This window comes from Spermophilus citellus, assembly GCF_964194105.1.
Source record: "Spermophilus citellus genome assembly, chromosome: 2".
In the NCBI taxonomy this organism is placed as follows: Eukaryota; Metazoa; Chordata; class Mammalia; order Rodentia; family Sciuridae; genus Spermophilus; species Spermophilus citellus.
In genome coordinates this window covers 166,968,558-166,983,626 of record NC_138183.1, presented here as the reverse complement: position 1 = coordinate 166,983,626, position 15,069 = coordinate 166,968,558, and the positions used below count along the sequence as shown (strand labels likewise).

Below are 15,069 nucleotides of genomic sequence, written 5' to 3'. Positions count from 1 at the left end.
TTCTCCCTCCAGAAGAGCTTAACTCAATTTACTCTGCGCTATTGTAGTTCAAGTTCCTTATATGTCCCTCTTTATATAACTCTTAGGCCAGACTCTTTGAGTATGAAATCCTTTGAGTGACTCACAGTTGATATCATCCCTTGATTTATCTCAAAAACATGCAAGCATGACCTTATTTAACTAACAATGGGTCAATCTGCATTACCCCATCATTCACCTAGGTATCTCATAGTATATTTCTGCAAAATGCTAAGTTCTTTCACCCCTATGAAATAAGCCCTTCTTTAAAGAAAAGAAAAAAAAAAGCTGAGCATCTAAAATATAAAGATAACTTAAAACACATTTTTATAAAGTTTAGTATTCTCAGTTTTAATTATGATATTCCTATTCATCAGAAATGAAATCAGTTTTTAAAGTAGATTTGAAAATATTTCATAAATAAAGTTTCTTTTTTATGCCAGATAGATGAATCCTCTCTACCTTGGGAACTCCATAGAGAACTATGGAACTATGATATAGAGATTTTATGTTTAGCAAGAGAAATTTCATAACATCAGTATGCTTTGATGTTCTATGTGTTGTATGAGCTTAGGTCCTAATTCTATAACTTGAGATCATCAAGTCATTGCAGTTGAAAACCAATCGCAATGGGGTTCTTTGATAGTTTCCAGAGGCAAAATTTCCTTAGCTCCCTAATTGTCCAGAGTTGGCAGCACAAGGCTTAACACTTTTCAGTGACAGAAAACGTTTACCTTTGGAATCTCTCCATCTTATCAACACAGCTTCTTTCCCTCTTGACCCAACTATTCCATTTTTCATAAAACCTGCCTCACAGACAGAGTATTAAGGACTGAAAATATGTAAGAGTAAAAAAAATATGTAAGGAATAAAACTTCAAAAGTAGAATTGCAAGTAGTGGGGCTGTGTGGGGGGAAAGACCCTACTGAACAGCCCTTCAAATCCCACCACAAGTCAGCTGTCTGCTGATGCTGGCATAACAGCCTTCTGGATGTTTGCAGGCCCCAGTAGTGTGTCATCATTGAATAATTGCTCTGACCCACGTCCCTGACCTGGGACATGCTGCTGGCAGCTTGCTAGCATTTTTCTAAGGTGGCACCTCTGGAGGAATGATTCCCTTCTCAATAGGAAGAAAAGGAGGCCTTTGCATTGGCCCTGGTATTACTCCTCCAAACTCTGAACTTTTCAAGTTCCATAGTTGGACCAGTGGGAATTTTATCAAGTTTGCAACCAGATGTAGTTCTAGAATTCATGAGGAGGAAAATCAGGTGGAAAGATGTAAGGTAACACTTTGGAATGCTGAAATCAGTTCAAGAATCATAAAAGGAACACAACAGAGTTGGACTTGAAAGCAGGAAAAATATATTATTTGTTGGAAAATATCAGAAAGGCTGATTTTTCCACCATTCTATTCCTGATGCCAAAAAAAAAAACTACCTTGGAATTCGTAATAAACATATGTGAATGAATCTATTTGGAGAATGCTAAGGACATCAAGAGAAAACTTCCCTAGTAGGAGCAATCCTTTCCTGAATGGTATATTCCTAAATCTCACTGAAAGCAAGAACTGATCTTATACACAGAGGGAATGAATCTGGTTATCCAAAGATTTACAGTAAGAATCTTGAAAGTGTAGGATGTGAGATACAAGGAAACACTGACAAAGATACAGAGAAGAGAAAGAATGTCTTCACTAGAAATAAAAATAGAATACCATAACCAAATTTTATTTCTTTAGAAGTCTTGATTCACTGAATACCCCAAATGAGTCAAGTAGGAGGAGATAAAGGCCATTTGGGCAGCCATAAGACATTACAATTGTTGTCAGCTTAGGTCCTGGAGTCTAACTGACCTGCTATAAAATTGTTCCAGCATTTTATGACCTTGGACAGTCACTTTAAACTCTTTAACACTTAATTTTTTTCATTTGTAAATTGGGATAATTGTATATACCTTGTGAATTACAAAAATTACATTAAATAATAAGGAAAAATATTAGCCTACTGCCAATACACCTTAAGGGTTTAGCGATTGCTCTCTCCCTTCATCTTCCTTTACTGAACTCTTAAATAAGGCATTTTTAAAGAAGTGTGTAATGGAAATTAAGAGGGAGATCAACTACCTGCCCAGGCCTCTCTCCTGAGATAGAAGGAGCTACAGAAATATTCTGACTCAGGCCCAGACTGGAAGCTGAGGGTCCCAGGAGAGACATGGCTCCCAGGGGACATACTGAAGGAAGGGAGAATAGAGGGATTAGTGGAAATGCTCTATGTGAAGAGGAGCATATTTATGAAAATTCAGAGAACAGCTGAGGTCAGAGCTCCTCATGAGTGAGTACTATGCTGATAAGGTTTTCCTTATTAGAAGGCATGCTTTATAGCACAAAGCTTCTAAAGGCTTCCAAAGCTTTTTACATTATTTTTTTCCTTTGCCAGACACCAGGATATTCCAGGGTATATTCTTGATACCTTCAATCATTTGTAGTGTCATCCCCAGGAATCCAGAAGCAAACAGAAGCATGATTACTAGCCAGGACCAGGAAGGAGCAACACTCACAAACTGCTCAAAGAAATTTCTTAGCTGTCCCTTCCCTGAACAAATAGTTTGTTTGTGCAGAAAGAAAACTTCAGCTAGTTGATTCCTTTTATGGATAAAGAAATGGCGATCTGGAAAAGAGAAGTGGATTGCTTAAGGAGACATCCAGGCAGTCTCCTGACTCTGTCCTGCCTTTTTGCTATGTCACACTTCCTTTGCTATTTTGATTTTTCTTCAGCGGTGTCTCTCTTATGAATATCTTATTGCAAAAACTACAAAAATAATACCAAGACACTCTCAAACTTTTTTAGTAAAAGCTTTGCTCTTGGGGGTTCCAGGTGTAACAAGATATTCCTGGGAATACTGTAAGTAGATGTGAATTCTCCAGGGAGGTGGCAACACTTGTTGCTCTCTGGAGGGTGAAGTTCTGCGCACCTCTGCCCCTACATTGGCCTGGGCTTGGCCCTGCTACTACCATGCCCTCTGCTTCTAGGGCTCCCCAGAAATTGGATTAGAGCATCTCTAAGGAGAACAATGTTTGGAGTCACCCTAGTGAGTTTGTAGACTTAAACAAGCAATTCTTATGTGCTTCACTTTCTTTATATCTAAAAATGTGGATAATATTAAGGGTTTTTTTTTGTAAAGAGCAAGTAGCATAATTCATTAAAAACACCTAGCTGTGTGCCATCATATGATGGGACCTCAATAAGTGTTAATTCTTTGCCTTCTCCCTTACCTCCCTGCTCATGCATGTTGGCCATGTTTGGGATAGACCAGCTACTTTTTCTGCAATGGAGAAAAATGTATCTAAATAACAAGTAAAATAGAAAACCTTCAACAGAAAGTTGATTTCCACATGTAAGAAAATAAAACTTTTGCATAGTTCCTTTGTGTTCTTACTCTGTTTTGACCACAAATGATTCCACATCCAACAAGAAAACAGCTGGAAAATGTCCTGAAAACAGATGAGGCTGATGATGCAGACAGCTAGGAGAGCCCCTTCTGCCAGAATGAACTGGAGCTTGACCCTGCACAGAGCTGCTACTCAGCTCACATTTGTAAGACAGAGATCATCAGAGTAATTGCTGAGGCTCTCCTGCCTTCTAAGCTAGCGTTCAGCTCAAAATTGTATCAGAGAGTTCCCCAAGATATTCTTCCCAAGGAGAAACTGCAGAATGTTAACAAACTCCTGGAAGGTATGAAATTTGGGAGCAAGAACCACCATGCTAGATGCAGCCCAGAAAAGGGAATGAAAGAGAGGAAATAGGAAAGGTACAGATAGTATCCTTCCTTACTTTTATCACCTTTCTTCCCTAACAAATGACTTCCTTTCAAACAACTCTAAGACACAATATGGCAGGCAGCAATGGTGCCCTGTGTTTATCACAAGGTACAGACAATGCAGTGACATATGCATATGCATTGTTAGTGAGTTCTTTATTCTTCTATTCTTGACCTACAATAACAAAATAAATACTTAGGGGTAGCAATAATGATTCAGATATGTGTGAACTGACTTTGACTTTGCAGCTTAGTTTCATGGAAAAAAGCAAGGCTTTGGAAATAGGTTTGGCCTTAAACCTCAGCTATTCTAGCTACAAGCTAAGCTGTGTGGCTTTGGTCAAGTTATTTAAGTTCAATTTCCTCATTTACAAATGACTATTGTGAGGATTAAGTAAAAATACGTGAGACTGCTCAACACTGTGCCTGACCAATTGAGAGCCATTCCATAAATACTGGTCTCTTTCCTTTGTAACAACTAGAGAATTGTTTTTTGATCTTTCATTACTGTCCCCCATAGAGAGGTATTTTAGTTATTCCTCCCTTGCTATTTTAGTACCAGAGAAATGCCATATATCTGTTTATGTGTTGTATGCATATCTGTCCTTTATACATAAAGAAGCAAAATTTTTTTTTTGCCTCTAATGAACAGTTTTCAGCACTTGGAAGTGATATAGCCCCTAATAAGAATGCATATCACAAAGAAGCCTGTACTAGTTGAGCACAGGAGTACAAGCCTGTAATCCCACTGACTCAGGAAGCTGAGGCAGGAGCATCTTAAACTTCAGGCAGGCCAGGCAACTTAGTGAGACCCTGTCTCAAAATAAAGTAAAATGGGATAGGGTACAGGACTTGCTTAGCATATGCAAGGTCTAGGTTCAATCTCTAGTACTGAAAAAACATTTTTTTAAAACCTCCCCTCTATATTACTAGATCAGTAATGACCATGACACCGGTTCCACCTGGTTTGATGTGGCACCTTACCGGGCAGTAGGTAAAGGTTTAGAGACAACATCCATAAAGCCAGGAAATCTGGGTTTGTGTCATTATAGAGTAGTGGCACTCTAATAAAGAAGAGACCAATTGTAATTGTTGGTTAAATAGATTCAGAAAAAAAATAAATGACTAGAAAGAGGAGGATAAATCAGAAATAGTCTACATGGTTCTCTTCAAGAGTGAGGCAAGATAATTTTTAAGTTTCTCAATTATTTTTTCCTATATTTCTCTCCTTCCCTTCAAACTCCACTCAAGCAGCCTGCAGACTCTATATTTCTTGTCTCAACATTTGTGACCTGAGCACATTATTTACGTTCTAGTAAATCCACTAAAGTGTATATAGTTTCATAGAGTTTCTAGGGTTAGGGATGTAGGTCAGTAGTAGAGCTTTGCCTAGCATGCAGGACACCTTCAGTTCAATCCCTAGTGCTGCTAAATAAAATTAAGAAGAGAGTGATTTCTCCTAAGCTGAGCCAATACTGGGAGTGGTGGGTGAGTTCAAGAATTCTGAGTACCATAAGGAACTGAGCCCCACTCTACAGAGACATTGCAAGGATGTGGCAGTACCACAGTGGGAATAACCAGAAACAGGGAAGTGAGATTCTGGGCCTAGTATACCTAATATCTATGAAGCAAGCATGCCACGGAAGCAGCAGTTGGCAGAACTGAAAATATCAGCAACCCAGGTGGACCAATAAGATGAAACTCCAGAATGACAGGTTGAATTTCCTACCAGCCCAGTGGGACGTGGGCTTAGAACTGAAGTTAAATCTTATGGGAAATGGAACATGTCTGGTACATCTGGACTGTTGTTCATAATGCTACAAATGAATACAGGATAGATAATGAAAGTGCTTTCTGCATAGTGCTCTACCACCATCAACATCATTATCCCTATTAATACGTTTTAAGTATAGTTTTCTAAATGTTTTGTCTCTTTTTTCAAAAAAGCATACATTTGGGGAGTTTACATGATTAATATGATGGGTGGATCCTTCTTTAGCCTTCAAAGATAAAAAGGAGTAGTATCCCTAGGCAGTTAATACATAGGTTTTTGACATTAAATAAATGGAAATTAAAACATGGAAGTAATGTTATTGGCACCTGCTCACATTTTTTTCATGCATGTACTTAAACTAGAGGTGATAGGAGACAATATTATGAAATATTTCAAATTCTCCTACGTCAGTCTCTAAGCCATTCACATTCAACAAATCAGGGCTCTCTGAAACCTCTCTTGATCTCAATTGCCTTTTAACAAACCCTTTTTCAAAGTATTGTCCCCTGGTTTCTTGAAAAGCTATTATGGGCATTTTCATAGCCATTGAGAACCCTAAAAGACAAAGCTTCAAACTATTGGGAAAATGTGGAAAGCCATGGACTCTCTACTGGCAGACTCCGGGGAGTCAAGACTTCATAAGTGATATAGCTTTGAGTGAGTGCTCTTTCACGGGAGTCCTCCTATTATCTGAGTTTGCCTGCCTTCAACAGTATCTTGAGGAGGCAGGTCCTACAGGGGAATCACAGAGGCCCACACAAAGGAAGAGAATGAGGGTGATACAAGGAAGGGAAGGAGAAAAGGAAAGGGAAAGGCATTCACGGAAAAACAGAATGAAGCCACCTGAGCAATGCTTTATCAAACCAAAAGTGGAATCCTCTCTGCCTAGAATGGTACCCTACCAAATCTCAATAAGCACAGATCAAATAGAGAGGCCCTTCTTTAGCAGCAAGCCATTTCATGAGCTCAAGTTTCACATCTTAGTTTCCTTATGAACAACAAATCTCTTGGGATTTTCCAACTCAAGTGAGCTCTGAGAAGATTCACTCTGTGGAGAGACCAGGGAACTTCCTTCTTCCTAATATCAAATCCATGAGATGATTAATAAGCTCTGCAAAGAAGAGTGAATCATGCTTAGAACCACTTTATAAATGCAAAATATCTCACAGTGAGTGACAACAGTGTCTGAACAGCTATGTCTTAGACATAACTCAAGGAAGTTCAATGGAGCTCTTCATGTCTTTAGTCACGTTCTCGTCTGCTTCTGGAAAGGCTGACCTGTTTCTCATCAATCCAAGTGCAGCCTGTGCTTCTGGATATAGTTCTAGTAAGCTAACTCCCAGAAAGACCTATCTATTGACCTTCTCCTTCACTTCAAGCTCTATTCAGGCAGATAACAGCCTCTTTGTTTCTTGCCTCAGCATCTGTGACCCTGAGCAGATTATTTATATTCTGACTTCTTTCCCAAGCTAGTAGAACTCTTTCCTTCACTGCTAAGCCCATCACATTGACATCCATCTGGGGCATGGCATATCCTTACTGAATCTGTACAGCTAGAGTGCATGATACAACTTGTGTTTTCTACATCTCCTTCCTGAAGATAATTAATGACTACTAGAATTATGCATGAAGAATATAAAATCCCACCTGAACCAAAAATAAGATTTTTTTTCTTTTTCTTACTATTAGATTTAAAAAGTTTTCTCTGGTTATGTAAGTAATACATATCAGTTATAAAATATTTGAGCTACAAAAAGAAGAAAAAGAATCAACTTATAAAATATAAGGAATAGAGTACAATATTAATCGATATTATACTTATAAACTCATCACCATTATAATTATCATTCTGCATGCCTCTTTTTATGCACATATGCACATATCATAAATTTTATAAAAATAGGTTCATATCATGCATGCTATTCTTATGATTGACACCCTTTTTCCATAGAGTGGATTTTTTTTGTTATTCATTTGCTTTGTATACATCCCTTTTCTTCCTTTTGTCCCTTCACTGAATAACTCACTCTATCCTGCTCTTTGATTCCTCTTCATTAATAATCTGATAGGCAGCCTTCTATATTTCTCCTGTTTGCTCATATTGTATGTACACCCATGTGCATACACATGCATTAACATATATACATATAAAATGGGGAAGGAGGTTTGTCATGACTTCTTCTGCAAAAATAGAATTATATTACATGCATTCCTCTGACTCTCACTTTTATCACTTAATGATCAAATCATGAGAAAGTCTCCAAATTAACTGGTATAGGACTTAATTGTTCATCCTAATAAATACCCTTATCACATTTCATAATTTGAATGTATCACAATTTTCAAAGCTTTCCTTATGGTTGACTGTATACTGTTTCCAGTTTTTTGATCTCCACAACAGTGGAAAAGGAATCTTAAGTCTACACTACTGTAGCACTTTTCTTCCCTCACCCTTGCAGAATTGTTAAAGTCAGTCTTCTCTGTGTCACTGTGAAGTACCCTGAATGGAGCCTTGTTGAGAGTCTTTTGGAGATCACAGGTTCCTTGAAAATCTCATGAAAGTGATAAAACCTCTCTTGAGAAATGTACTTACATTCTTAAGATAATTTTAGTGGTCTTGGACCTAGGTGGTGAATACCTGAATTTGAGAAAACTTTTGTACAGCAAAGACTTTCTTCATGATTTTGTTGGGCATTTCCCCAAACTCCAAACCCCTTCCTTCTGACAACAACCTATAACTGATTATGGACTCCATAGCATGATCATGGCGGGCAGCTGAGGGGGAAGCCAGACCAGAATTTCTGCAGAAGTACAAGGTACTTCACAGGCCACTGGACATGTTCGTCTTCACTTCTTCACATACTGACATGTGAATGTAGTAGCTGCTATAGAGGTGATCGCTGCCCTCCATGTGACATAATTATTAAGTGCTATTATTCATATGTCACTTGACTCTCACAAGCTTGCTGTTTGCATTTGTTAATGCGGTCTTGTTTCTCATTCTTATAGAGATAATGGGTGTAATGATTCATCAAACGATGTGTACAATCTAAATTCCCTACACCTTTCATGTTTTTGTTAGGCCAATGATTCAAAGGCGGATATCTATCCCAAACTCCAGCATATAGTAGTCCTCATGCCTTGACCCCCACTTCCATAGAGTAGAAAGGACGATGAATCATAGGCTCACACTGATATGTGGGATATGACAAGCCTTCTCAAGCACCAGCCCCTGTTTCTATAGTAACTATAAAGAAATGGGCTGGAGATGCTGAGATCAGGGAATTAGCCTCCATGTACCTCTCCTGCATCTATTTCCCTTTCTTGCTATATCTTAAGGTCTAGAGGCTAGGCCAAGACAATAAGGAGTTAGGAACAGACAAGGTCAGATGCTTTATTGAACCAGATGTTCTGAACCCAATAACACATGTCCTATCATTTTTAGGTAAATATTCATTGAGGTTAAGCAATATATAGGTTTAAATAACAAATGTCCTCCTATTTAAGTGACAGATGGATGGGATTATGACTTTGCATTTAAGAAATCCAGGTAAGAAAAGCTGAGTTCAAGGCAATTTGGGGAGTTCCTGTCTCAGAAAAAAAAAAAAAAAAGAGCTAGGGATCTAGCTCAGAAATAGAAAACTTGTGGTTTCAAGAAATCCGAGGCGGCATCTCATGCCATCTGCAGTTTATGGGAGGATGCAGGGCGCGGAGCTTGGGGTGCCTGTCGGCCGCCCGGAAGCCAGGGGGATCTGCTGTGTGGCTGTGGAGAGTGGAAACTGCAGGGCGGACATGGTGCTCAAGCGGTGCCGATATGGCCAAGTCCAAGAACCACACCACCCACAACCAATCCTGAAAATGGCACAGAAATGGTATCAAGAAACCCCCATCACAAAGATATGAATCTCTCAAGGGCATAGACTCTAAGTTCCTGAGAAATATGCGTTTTGCCAAGAAGCACAACAAGAAGAGCCTGAAAGAATTGCAGGCAAACCATGCCTAGGCCATGAGTGCACGCTCTGAGGCTAGCAAAGCTCTTGCAAAGTTTAAGGAAGTTAAGCCCAAGATGTCAAAGGGTACCAGCCACAAGCTTGATCACCTTGCCTTGCTAGTCCATCGCAGGCACAGGAAGCAAGCCAATGCCCACATGGTCAGGGATCACAAGCTCAGGGACCAAAGCCCAAGCCCAAGCCAAGACCCAGGCTGCAACTCCAGCTCCAGTATCAGCTCCAGCTCTGGCTTCAGCTCCTGCTCCCAAAGGTGCCCAGGCCCCCAAGGGTGCCCAGGTCCCTCTGAATGTAAAGACAAAGAACTGGTGTGATCCCTGAGTCCCTGTCTATGGGAACTGGTGTCCTCCCAGGCTGTTGGTACAAATAAACCCAGAGGCAGAGGGAAAAAAAAAAGAATTCCTAGTATCCTCCATCTCCCACCCTCCCCTACCCCCAAAGAAAAGGAATCTATGAAAGAAGAAGATACAGCCCTCATGGATCTAAGGCACAATAGTAACAGAGGTCCAGCCTCCCCATCCCAAGGAGATGAAGTATTAATGGAGAACGGAACTGATTATATGTGAAAAGGAGAGGATCCCCAACGTAACCAGGTTAGTCCACAAAGTTCATCTTCAGGCCAGGGTTATATGTGAAGTGAAGAAAGCCCTGAAGAGAAAAGATAATCAAGGCCATGGTTGGCTGCTGAGACAAGGAAGGACCAAACTTCTGAGGGGAAGCTTTAGAGCTAACTATCATGCAAATTCTCATGCTAGATGAACACTGAGAAGATTACCTTTGGCACCAAACTAGGAAGAATGGAAAACTCAAGAAACACCATCTCAAGAAAAACAAGTCATACCACATGCTGCTCATAGCAGAATATCTCAGTTACCCAAAATCCTGTATTGGAAGATGGCACATAAGAAAGTAGCCATTGATTGGATTTTCATGAGTCATCCAAATAGTCCTGTAAAACTGGCAACAAAAAGTAAAGTCATATTCCCTGTTACAATCATCCCATGGGAAATCCCACTACTTTGATGTTTCATATTGCTGTCTGTTTGACTTACCCTCTATTTTCCTGTGGGAAGAATCTGCACAGTTAGCAAATGCTGTAATTTCAGCTGCAAGTCCTCTTATTATCATTGGCACCTTGGTAGCAGTGTTTGGCTGGGTTGCAGTTATGACAGGGATGCCTCCACATTTTCACATTTTCCCTATTACCCAAGAATGCCAGGGCCTGGCTTGTTTTGGCTAAAGACAGTGTCCTCCTTGTCTGCCCCATGGCCTTTGCCATGTCCAGCATCTCCCTTTGACTTCATGGGGAATTTAAACCTGGAAAAGCTTTGAAGGTGTAAAATGAGAAAGCTGGAGAAAATACAACTTACTATGAATGAGAGCATTCTGTATGGCAAGCACTCACTCAACCAGGCCCTTTTTTTTTGGGGGGGGGGGGGGTTATTTTTCTAATCTGTTCTAATTAGTTATACATGACCGTAGAATGCACTTTGACACATCATACATAAATGGAGTATAACTTCTCATTCTTCTGGTTGTAACACAATGTAGAGATGCACTGATCGTGTAATCATCTATACAGGCACTTTATACATATTATTTCATTTAAGCTCAGAGCATTTAAGCTAAGATGTTGGTATTATTTCCATTTTGCAGATGAGGAACTTGAAGCTCAGAGGGACTTCATAACTAGTTAAGAAACTGGGATGCTTTTAATATACATACAGAAGTGGGGATAAGTCATAAGTGTTCATCTCAGTGAATTTTCAAAAAGTGAATATGCTTGTGTAGCCATAATTGAGTCATTTTATTTATTTAGTGATTTTCTTCAGGAGTTTTTAAAGTTTCCTGCGGTTTTTCTAACTATTGGTTATGTAAATTTTTATTAGGGGACATTTCTTAGGAGAGAAACTAATTCCCAGTTTTCGTCAAGCAGGAATGCCATCCATGTCTGCATTTGGCACCAACCTAATAGCAGCCATTGCATAACTAGGGGGTTTTGCACCTCTGCTGGAGCAAATGTCTACTTTTTTCACTGGCCCAAGAAACTTCAGCTCACTACGGTGTGAAAGCCCTAAATATTCTTTACTCCTGTCATTACACATGTTCAGAAAATTAACAGAACACATGTGCTCTTTATAACCCCTTTAAATGTTTTTTTTAACTCCTTCTGATTGATTTCCTAGTAGGAATCTGCCTGTTTACCCCAAATAAAACTATCATTCCCATACCAGAACCAAAGGTCCAGGAAAGTCAGGGTTTTTGCTATTTTGTTCACTGATGCATCAGGTACAGAGACCAGACCTGGCATAGGATTGGTACTCAACAGATATTTGATCAAGGAATAAATGAGTGAAAAATGCTGCCTCTCACCCAATCTCAAAACTATTTCTTTATTTAACATCATATTAGCTTTTAGGGTCATCCAGCACTCTTTCTTTCCTTTACCTCTCTACCCACCACCACCTTCAATAAATTTCCAAGTCCTGTCATTTCATTTACTACTTACTACATTTACCTTTGTTCTTTCTTTTCTAGTTCCATCTACTTCAAAGGTTTAATATCTCACAGCTAGAGTCTTAAATCTCCTTCTAATTAGCCTTTTTTATTATTATTCCTAGTTGCATATTTTTAACTGTTCTAATTAGTTATACATGACAGTAGAATGAACTTTGACACATTATACATAAATTGTGTGTAACTTCTCATTCTTCTGGTTGTACATGATGTAGAATCACACCAGTTGTGCAGTCATATATGCACATAGGGTAGTAATGTCAGATTCATTCTACTGTCCTTCTTACCCCCAGACCCCCTCATCTCCCTTCACTCCCTTCACTGCCTAATCCAAAAGAACTATATTCTTCCCTAGCTCCACTCCCTTACTGTGAAAAAATTTGGACTTTGATGTTTTGGGACTGGTTTATTTCAATTAGCATGATATTCTCCAGCTCCATCCATTTACCGGCAAATGCCTTTTAATTTCATTCTCTCTGAAGATACACTGTTCTCAGAAATTTTTTTCCTACCTTCTACTTGTTACATAATGTTCCCTTTCTCAAAAATTCATTTGTAAACTATGAGGAGTTATCTCAGAGTAGGGTAATTACCAGTGATTTTTACTTCCTTTTCTGTGTTTTTATGTATTTTATAAAAGTTATAGGTTAATTTTTAATTCAAAATTCCAGTGCATACAGTTTTCTAAAAGAATAATATCACTGTCTCAAACATTAACTCTGCAAATATTTACCAGTGGTGTGCTAGGCATGGCTTAGGTTCTTGGGACATAATTGTTCTCAAGGATACCACAGTGTAACAGGGGATCAGACTAACTAGTTACAATCCCTACAATGTATGCTGGGTCAGCTGCTCTCAGGGGTCTTATGGGACCAAGAAATGACAATGAGAGTCAGGGTTCCTGGAAAGCACACGGATGGGACACCATCTGGGGCTGGAATGTGACTGCTGGATCAGGAAAGACTTCCCAGAAGTCCAAGGGGAGTCTTAAATCAGCTGAGAGTGTGGCAGAGGGTGAGGACAGTGAAGCTGGCAGAGTGACTAGAATGTGCAGCCTATGACTAGAAGCATGGCACTGTCTGAGTGCACTCTGAGGACCAGGTCAAGATGGCTGGAGCAGAGGGATATGTGTTTGCACGTGCGCGTGCATGATGGAAAGGAGGGATGTCTCTAGAAACAGAACTGAAGCGGAAAGCAGGAGCCTGGATTGTGCTAAGGCGGTCCAATTCAATCCTGGCAGCACTATGGGCCACTGAAGAATTTAAGCACAGGAAAGGCAGAGTCAAATTTTCTAAATAGAAATGTTATTCTGGTCTCCTTATGAAGACTTATATGAAAGAAAGGCAAAGACCTTTATCAAGGTCAGATTTCTTTGCTGGTCAAAAGTCCCTATTCTCTTTCCCCTCCTTCCTTTTCCAGTCTCTTCAATGGTTCCCTTCTGTGAAAGCTGCCATCCTCTGACTCTGCTGCTGTCCTTAGCTCCCCTTAGAACTTCCTCTTCCTTCTCCCCACTTGATCTTTCCGAATCTTAACCTTCCTCCCTCTGAAATCCCGGTCATTGTGACTTCTCCTCCCTGTACAGATGACACTCTTAGAATTGTTCCTTTGCTGAGTCTCTTCAGGTAGTCCCTGTTACCACCACAGAGACACACAAAACAGAACTCAAGATGTGTTTGTTTCAAGTGATAATGGTTCAAATGTATGACCCAAACAAGTTCTAATCCCTTAATACTTTCTGGGATGTCTATAACCACAAGTGGTGGGTGTGGTTGGGATTGGGTAATTTCCTGTGGGAAAAGCTTTTTTATTTTCCCCCACGTAGGTAAACTCTGAAATCCTTCCTGGAGCTTCACTCTATTAGCTTACAAAATTGGACTCCCTCTTAAAGGCCAATTCCTTTAATGCAAAGCTTTTATCCCTTGATTTTACTTCAATTGGAAACTATCTCAGCCCCTTTTCTGGTGGTTTGATGGCGACCCAGCTAGAAGACAATAAGGATAGGAGGCGAAATCAGAGATCTGGGATTGGAGGGGAAGGATGATAACAGCATGGCAGCCACCAAGTAAGAGGACAAGCTTTCCAAACTTTTTAGTGCTGTGGGGCAGTAATGGAGCTAAGTTTCTATAGCATTGTTTCTCAAAGTTTGGTTCTAGACACACAGCATCAGTCTACCCTGGGAATTGGTTTAGAAATGTACAGTTTTGGCATCCTTTCCAAACTTGATGAATGAGAAACCCTGGAGGTGTGGTCCAGCAATGAAGGGCCACTGCTCCAGGAAGTGGGAGATCTATGTAGAATTTGCACTAAAATCTGACTTTCATTTTTCCTACTTCCCTGCTCCAGGAAACAAAGATAAAAGAATAAAAATCAGGCATTCTTGAGACCCCAAAATGGCTAGATTTGAGGAGGATCAAAAACCAAGATCACAACAAAGATATTTAAGTTTAAATATCTTTGTTGACTTTGCAATTCTATAATGAAGAAACATTTCCTTCCATAAATTAGAGTAAGTGTTCCAATGGGCTGGGCTAAAAAGATTGGTTTTATAGACAGAGAGGACTGCAATAAGCAGAAACAAAGAACAAAAATTGGATGGGTAATTTTGAATTTATTTTCCTTATAAAATGGGGACAGAGACAGAACAATAGAAAAATAACTGATTAACATCAAGTTACTTCCTGCTACTTTACTGCAAGAATTAAAGCAGAGATAACATCATTATTATGCTGATAGAAACTGGCCTGTTTGGGAAATTTGGCAGTTATATCTTCTCTCCTGATTTCTCAGATCAGATAACAACTTAATCCTATTTGGTGACATGGACTTTTGTATAAATGACTTAATTTTTATTTGATTTGATCTGTTGTGGGCTGTTGCAGGTGCTTCATTCAAAATAGTGGCCTCTTACAAATTTTACTTAGCAATAAAATATCCCAG

The 15,069-nt window shown here is 39.5% G+C and overlaps 1 pseudogene across 1 annotated transcript; it reads left to right on the top strand.

The window, feature by feature from the left end:
- Positions 1–9,422: 9,422 nt before the first annotated feature.
- Positions 9,423–9,936, top strand: LOC308634534 (large ribosomal subunit protein eL29-like; annotated as a pseudogene). Its single transcript has one exon. The product of its transcript is annotated as a large ribosomal subunit protein eL29-like (transcript).
- Positions 9,937–15,069: the final 5,133 nt, after the last annotated feature.